This window comes from Polypterus senegalus, chromosome 8, assembly GCF_016835505.1.
Source record: "Polypterus senegalus isolate Bchr_013 chromosome 8, ASM1683550v1, whole genome shotgun sequence".
Lineage (NCBI taxonomy): Eukaryota > Metazoa > Chordata > Cladistia > Polypteriformes > Polypteridae > Polypterus > Polypterus senegalus.
This window is the reverse complement of record NC_053161.1, coordinates 182,642,706-182,650,815: the sequence shown is the minus strand read 5'-3', so window position 1 is coordinate 182,650,815 and position 8,110 is coordinate 182,642,706.

Sequence of the window (8,110 nt, the reverse complement as noted above, 5' to 3'; positions counted from 1 at the left end):
TATTATGAACGTATTTGTTCAAGTTCTATTTAAATTTTAAATAGAAGGAATTTTTATTTAGTCGACAGAAATATCTTTGGTAGGAATGGTAAAAACAGACAGGAATATTATTTGTGAATAAATCAACTCAAACCTTAAACAACTTATAATATTTTGCTCTCCATAAAAATATATCCTGTCAAAATGATACAAATTCAAATATGAACATGCTGCATAACAAAACCTAGAAATATAAATGAAATGTGTTCTTTTCAGCAATAACAAATCAAATCATTCAGTTGTCTTTGCTCATATGTCATTTTAGAGCTGGACGCCTGGCATCTTTTTGGCCACAGGTTCGTTTCTGTTTGCTGTGAGGTTCTGTGTTGTGGAGATTCTCAGGATGGATTGCAGGTGCTCATCAGTGAGGCAACTCCTGTGTGCTGTTTTGTTAGTCTTTATCACTGAGAAGAGCTTCTCACACAGATATGTGCTACCAAACATGCATAAGGTTCGAGCCGCATGTAGACAGACTTTTTTTGTTCTTCGAAGTCACCAAAGCGCCGTGCAAACTCAGTGCGCTCAGTTTATCAGCAAAGTGCGTATTTGGGAACACCGTAGTGACGACTTGGTTTAACATTACTTGGCAACAGGGAAAGTGAGGCAAGGTGCACTGGTGCATTTGTGTCTCCCATAAAAGCAGCTTCACTTGAAATCACTTTGTGATTGTGCACGGGTTAAAACGTCCGCTGAAGTGTCAGATTCTTATTTAATTATGCTGCTTTCTGTATCTTCTGCATTGCATTCAGGTTAACCTGATGTTTTGTCTCATAGTGCGGTCTTAGATTAAATTCTGTAATTACAGTCACATTAGCTCCACAAATGAGACACACGGGTTTAGTAAACATATACTCAGCCTCCCATCGGTTTTTAAAGGCTCTATTTTCAGAATCAACTTTTCTCTTCAGCATCGTGTGAGCTAGCTTCGCAATAACTTGATTAACTCGGTAAGTGTTCGGCAAGGCAGCTGAAGCGCTGCATTATGGGATCTGTAGTTTATTGTGTTACCAGCGCTTCATATACCCGGCTTTAATAACAATAATACAGTATATAAAATGATCTCGCGGGCGGATATAATTACACGCGGGCGGATGTGGCCCTGCCCTTGAGTTTGACACATATGGACTAAATAGAACTTGAAAAGATATATTTTTTTCAAATGTGATCGCGCAATTCAGATAGAGTTGACGCGCACTACAGCCTGCATGCCTCAATGAGTCATCCTCCCTCGCTCTTACTTTTTACCGTTCATCTAATGAATACACTGAGTATGGCTTTACCAAAACAATCATTGATGGCGAATAAAGTATCCATTATTCGAGTATGTAGATTGTATATATATATATATATATATATATATATATATATATATATATATATATATATATATATATATATATATATATATATATATATATATAGTATCGCAGCAGAGAAGTAGTGTGTTAAAAAAGCTATGAAAAAGAAAAGGAACATTTTAAAAATAACGTAACATGACTGTCAATATACAGTATTTGTTTTGTGAGTGTTACTGAGTGTTGCTGTCATCAAGAATTTGATTATCATTATTTCTTTCAATCAGGTTCGTATTTGTAGGATGTGTTGTGTTCAAGTTACATTCCGTGTTTGTCAATCGTTGTAAAGATGACAGGTTTCATTCATCGATTTGTTTCTTACTGCATCAATAAACAGCTCGTCTTCTTCTTTATCTGAGACCTGACACACTGCATGCACAGTTTTTTTTTACACTGTCTTCCTTTAGCGGGACATTGACTTTTTCCAACGTGTGCTTTGTTTTGGATTTATGAATATGCTTGTATGTATGAGACGCTTCATATTTTTGCTGCCTTTTCAATTGTGTAATTCGGTTTTGTTCAGCTCTTTGGAACTGTTGCTTTTTATCTGTGGACTGCGTCAGTTCACGTGAGCCGCTCGGTGTACATGCATCAAAGTTTCCCAGCTGTGCTCGTGCCATCTCGTGCTATGTCCATGGCTGTATTTAATGTTACCTTAGTCCTGGCACTTAAAACTTTCTCTCGCAGTTTCGCTGAGTTTGTGTCAAACACCACCCTGACCATCTCATCTTCCTCTCCATAAGCACTGTCCTTCACCCGTGAATATTTAGTGGGAGTTTGCTATTGGATTGCCGCGGACGGACGGCCTTATATGGGCAGGCACTAAGTTACAAACGCCAGCGGCAGCCTGTCTATGAACTTAATTTAAAGTGTAGGTTTACATCGTGCTTTGTTTCCGAAGTAGCAGAAGTCATGAATATGGTTGTATATGTCACTCGCTCGCTTCTTATTGTTTCGCTGCCTTCTCAATTATATAATGCATGTTTTCTTCAGCGCTTTTTTTTAGGTCTTCCTGGTTTTCTATGTACTGCGTGATTACGTGGGAGGTGTGATGATGTCACACGAAACTCCGCCCCCACGGCGTTGAAGCTCATCTCCATTACAGTAAATGGAGAAAACTGCTTCCAGTTATGACCATTACGTAGAATTTCGATATAAAACCTGCCCAACTTTTGTAAGGAAGCTGTAAGGAATGAACCTGCCAAATTTCAGCCTTCCACCCACACGGGAAGTTGGAGAATTAGTGATGAGTCAGTGAGTGAGTGAGTGAGTGAGTGAGTGAGTGAGTGAGGGCTTTGCCTTTTATTAGTATAGATTTATCTGGACTTTCAGAAAGCATTTGATAAGGTGCCACATGAGAGGTTGGGCATCAAGTTAAAAGAAGTGGGAGTTCAGGGTGATGTTTTTAGATGGGTGCAGAATTGGCTCAGACACAGGAAGCAGAGGGTGATGATGGTGCGAGGAACCTCATCAGAACTGGCCGATGTTAAGAGTGGTGTTCCACAGGGGTCAGTGCTAGGGCGTTGCTATTTTTAATATATATAAATGATTTAGATAGGAATATAAGTAACAAGCTGGTTAAGTTTGCAGATGATACCAAGATAGGTGGATTAGCAGATAATTTGGAATCCGTTATGTCATTACAGAAGGACTTGGATAGCATACAGGCTTGGGCAGATTTGTGGCAGATGAAATTTAATGTCACTAAATGTAAAGTATTACACATAGGAAGTAAAAATATTAGGTTTGAATACACAATGGGCGGTCGGAAAATCGAGAGTACACCTTATGAGAAGGATTTAGGAGTCATAGTGGACTCTAAGCTATCAACTTCCCAACAGTGTTCAGAAGCCATTAAGAATGCTAACAGAATGTTAGGATATATAGCACAATCTGTGGAGTACAAGTCCAAGGAGGTTATGCTCAACCTTTATAATGCACTGGTGAGGCCTCATCTTGAGTACTGTGTGCAGTTTTGGTCTCCAGGCTACAAAAAGGACATAACAGCACTAGAAAAGGTCCAGAGAAGAGTGACTAGGCTGATTCCAGGTCTACAGGGGTTGAATTATGAGGAAAGATTAAAAGAGCTGAGCCTTTACAGTTTAAGCAAAAGAAGATTAAGAGGTGACATGATTGAAGTGTTTAAAATTATGAAGGGAATTAGTACAGTGGATCGAGACTTGTATTTTAAAATGAGTTCATCAAGAACATGGGGACACAGTTGGAAACTTGTTAAAGGTAAATTTCGCAGAAACATTAGGAAGTTTTTCTTTACACAAAGAACAATAGACACTTGGAATAAGCTACAAAGTAGTGTGGTAGACAGTAAGATGTTAGGGACTTTCAAAACTTGACTTGATGTTTTCTTGGAGGAAACAAGTGGATAGGACTGGAGCTTTGTTGGGCTGAATGGCATGTTCTCGTCTAGATTTTTCTAATAAAACTACCTTCTAATAAATCCATGCTGACTGTTTAGTACAACTCCTGTTCTTGCCCTGTGTCACTCAATCTTTTCCTTAATAATTCCTTTAAATGTATGTTCCTGTGATGCAAGTTAAGCTTACTGACCTGTTGATACTTCAGTTTTCCCAATCACCCTTTCTATATTGATGGGATTACATTTTCCAGTTCATAAAAAATGTCCCAGTGTGCAGTGACTACTATAAACTATCCATCAGAGGATTATATATAATGTATATTTACTAAACTCTGCAAGTATTAGAGGAGGTCCTGGTGATTTGTTTGATTTCAATCAATTCAATACTGTGGTATAGCAGTTTAAATCATGAGGCCATTTCTGAAATAAATAATCGCCACACTCGCGGCTTAGCGAGGGAGTGTGGTGGGGTGTAGTCGAAGCGGTTCCTGGGAATTCGTGATGTGGCCATTTCTCACCTAAGTGCACAGGTGAGAAACCATCTGCATCCATAATTGTTCCTGGGAGCTGCTGATTTCCACAGCTGCCACGTCCTCATCATAAATAGAAGCGCGAAGCGGCTAGGCTAGGAGAGGGAAGAGAAATGAAAGAAAGAAATGGAGGTTGCAGGAGTGTGAAAGAAAAGCAGAAAGCAGTGAAGTGAAAGCCAGTGTGTGTTGTAGAGAGAAAGAGAGAGATAGCGAGTGAGCGCTCACAGGAAGCTGGACAGTGAGCACTAGCCGGGTTGTTTGGCTGACACCCCGAGGGAGGTAGGTAGTGGTCCCTCCCGCTGAGCATTTTATGAAGAGCAGGAGTAACCGGAACAAGGATGGCTGCCACATAAGGCCGAGAAGGCTGCGGGAGTCGGGAGGCTTGGAAGATGAATTTACTGGCGTGAGCGTCGTGGCTGTTAGGGAAAGCCAAGTCTCGGTCTGGAGGGAGTGGAACTGAAGCGAGGGATTGGGAAGCCTCCAGATCAGTAGTAGAAAGAAGGTCAGCTGCAGGTAGGGCGACTCTCCTATTGCGGGGCCATATGGGAGAAGCAGGGGAGCTGCCAGGTAAAAGAAGACATCGGGCTTTGTGTTTTTAAAGGAATGCTTCCAGCACTGTTTTAACCTCGTCGTTTTAAAGGATTTATTTATTGTTTTAACCTACATTTACCCCTGTTTTATGGATTATTTATTTATTGAAGATTAAAGCACTGCATTATTTATTTGGACACTGTTATGGTTTTGTTGGTTTAAATAAAAGCCCTTTGCACTTTTTGCACAATCCCCTTGCTATGTTGTGCCTTACTGCCAGGCACATTGGTAACATAGCCGATGATGACGGGTTCAAGGGCTCCCAGTAGCAAGATGGGAGTGTTGAGTAGAACCCGCATAGCCAGACCTACTTAGTAGTTCCTGTTACAACTGAGAGGTTATCCACTTTTTCAGACATGAAATCTTCAGAAAATGGAAAATTTAGAGCATTTTTTATTTCACTACCTGAGCATTGTAATTCCCCTTTATTGTTCATGTGGCACTTCACTTCCTCCTTGACTGTTAGTTTACTCCTGAAATACTGAAAGAATGTCTTTGCAATATATCTCTATAACTGTCTTTTAGAGACCTCATATCTTTCCTAATGGTTGCTCTCAAATGCACAACTGTTAGCATAGGGATTATTCATCTTAAGTGATTTATTTCAGTTGTTCTTTTTTTTTTTCCTTTGCAGATTCTTTTCTACCACCTTATTTACCCACTCCAGAGATTTTATTAATTGCTTTGAATCCATCCCGCATCTTCCTGCCAACAAATCACAGTAGCTTTTGCCTGCTTATTGCTGTGACACTGACTTGCTGGCAGTTGCAAAAGCTTTCTCCAACCTCCGCCCCACAGACCCAAGTTTGGAGTAAGACTGGAGTAATGCCTGCTGTTGTGTGAATAACAAAAAAAAAACACCCTTGTAAATAGAAAAAGAAAAAAAATGTTTAAAACTATTAAACTGCTTCACTGTTCCTTAATAGCTACCAAAAAAAAAGTTTAGGAGCAAAAGTCATACTTAATGCACACTCACATAGAAGGAGCACAGACTAGCACCAAACACACAGACTTTGTCACTTAAGAATAATGTCAGTCTAAGTCATTTCTCCAATCCACCACTTCAATGTGTACTCCAAAGGTTTGATGTTTCATTCAAATACTTCTTTAAGGATGTCACAAGAACCTTAGAAGAACTGAAGAGATGTATAAAGCTGGCAAATGTGATAAAAGAATTTTGGAAGACCTGGGAGTCCATCAATGCATAGAGAGTCATACTGTCTACTAAAATGGAGGAAACTAACTACTGGAAAGTTCAACCCACAAAGATCACAGCATGAAAGCAGAGATGAATAGGAACCCAGACAGGCAGAGCAAAGGGCCTGCAGAAGTCTCCGGGAATTGAGAAAGTCTCTGTCCTTGTGTTCTTATGGAGAAAAGCGTAAGAATGTAGTTTACAGAAGGGCAACACCAAGGAGATCAATGCAATCTACTGTAGCAAAACCATCACTGCACATCTGAAAACTTGTAAAGGATCATCACGATGTTCCAGAACAATGTTCTATGAATAAATGAGGCAAAAGTCTTTGGTCAAAACATGCAACACCATGTTTGGAGGTAACACAAAAGTGGACATTGATACTAAAGACTCAAGGTGAATGGAGCATCATGGTTTGGCATGCTTGTTTTTTCATGGTCTGGAACACTTGACATAATCAATGGTCACTGAATTGAAAAGATTACCAAGAAAACTGACAGAAAAATATCAGGAAAGTAGAAGCTTAACAAAAATTGAGTGATGACACAGGACAATAAGCCCAAACAAACAGAGGAAGAAATCAAAAACAGAAAGGGTTAAACATACGGTAATTGGTGTTCTGGAATGGCCAATAAGAGACATGAGATGCTGTGGCCTGACCTAAAGAGAACTGATCAGAAAAGGGCACTCAGGGATGAAGGAACAGAAAAGGTTTGGAAAGAAGGAATGGGTTAAAATTCATTGCTGATTAGTAGCTACAAAGTTTTGTGGAGGTCATAACTGTTAAAGAAGGGCCAACCAGTCTGTAAAGATAGGAGGGTCATGGAGTGGACTGTGAATGTTTAAACAATGTGTTCAGGACTGACAAGAAGCCATTTGATTGTTTGTGTTATTATAGTAGTTTAGGACAACTGAGGCTGTCTGTAATCAGAGGTTAGTTTAAGATCAGACTACATTGTTAAGAGGAAGTAATATGGATACCCAGGAAATTCCAGAGGGATCAATACCTTTGTCTTGCTCTTGGACATTTGTATCGCACTCTTTATCGAGTATAGGCTGAGGACTTCTGCATAAAGTCACTATAATGGAAAAATAGTAAATTGCTAAACCTTACAGAACAATAGATGAAATCTCAAACTGTATTTAAGCACACAGTTTCACTCCATTTCTAAGTTTCTCATAAAAATCACAAGATCCAACCTTTCAAGCTCATAAACACGAAAACCTAAATCTTACACATTTTTAATTTTGCACTTACTTTTTCCAGACTTCTTTGAAGGTGGTTGCTTATTTTTCTGAGATCTAACAGATGTAGTTTCCTCAGCCATCTTTGGTTCAGACTCTAATGATTCAGACTTCACATTGATAGAAGGCACTGGAGATGAACAGTGTCTGCTATGAGAAGAGTCTAACCTGGTCAGCACTCCATCTTGACACCCATCATGAAGGTGGTCTTCTATTACACTGTGCAGATTTGTACGATTATGTGTCTCAATACCGACAGACTTCTCTTCAGGTTCTTCTTTAATGCCCACTGGCTGCAGTTCACTGTCCTCCTCCTCGATGCTCAGACTTTCCTGTTTAAGGTAGATGGACTCCCACTGACAGTCCTCCTTAATATTTACAGATTTCTCCATGATATTTGCGTCCACATCACAGGTGTCCTGTTTCACATCCATTGAGATGTTCCAGCAAACAGCAGCTTTTTCTTTTTCTCTGTGAAAAGAACAGGAATCAACTTCATTAAAACTTCATCACTTATGTCTAAAGACACTTGAATATCATTTTAGAACAGGCTCTATGTTATGGTTAATGTAAAGTTAGACAGTTTGTAACATGCTGACAGTAACTCATTGCTCTTCGTTTCAGATTATCAGAATCTTGGCAGTGGAGTGAAGGTCCAACAGACTCTGAAACAAGAAGACCATCTTACAGGAGTTACAGAGTTGTGGGTCAGCAGTATTCACTACTTGAATTAAACATACAGTGCTGCTGGGGTCCCAGAATTGTCTTATCAGTT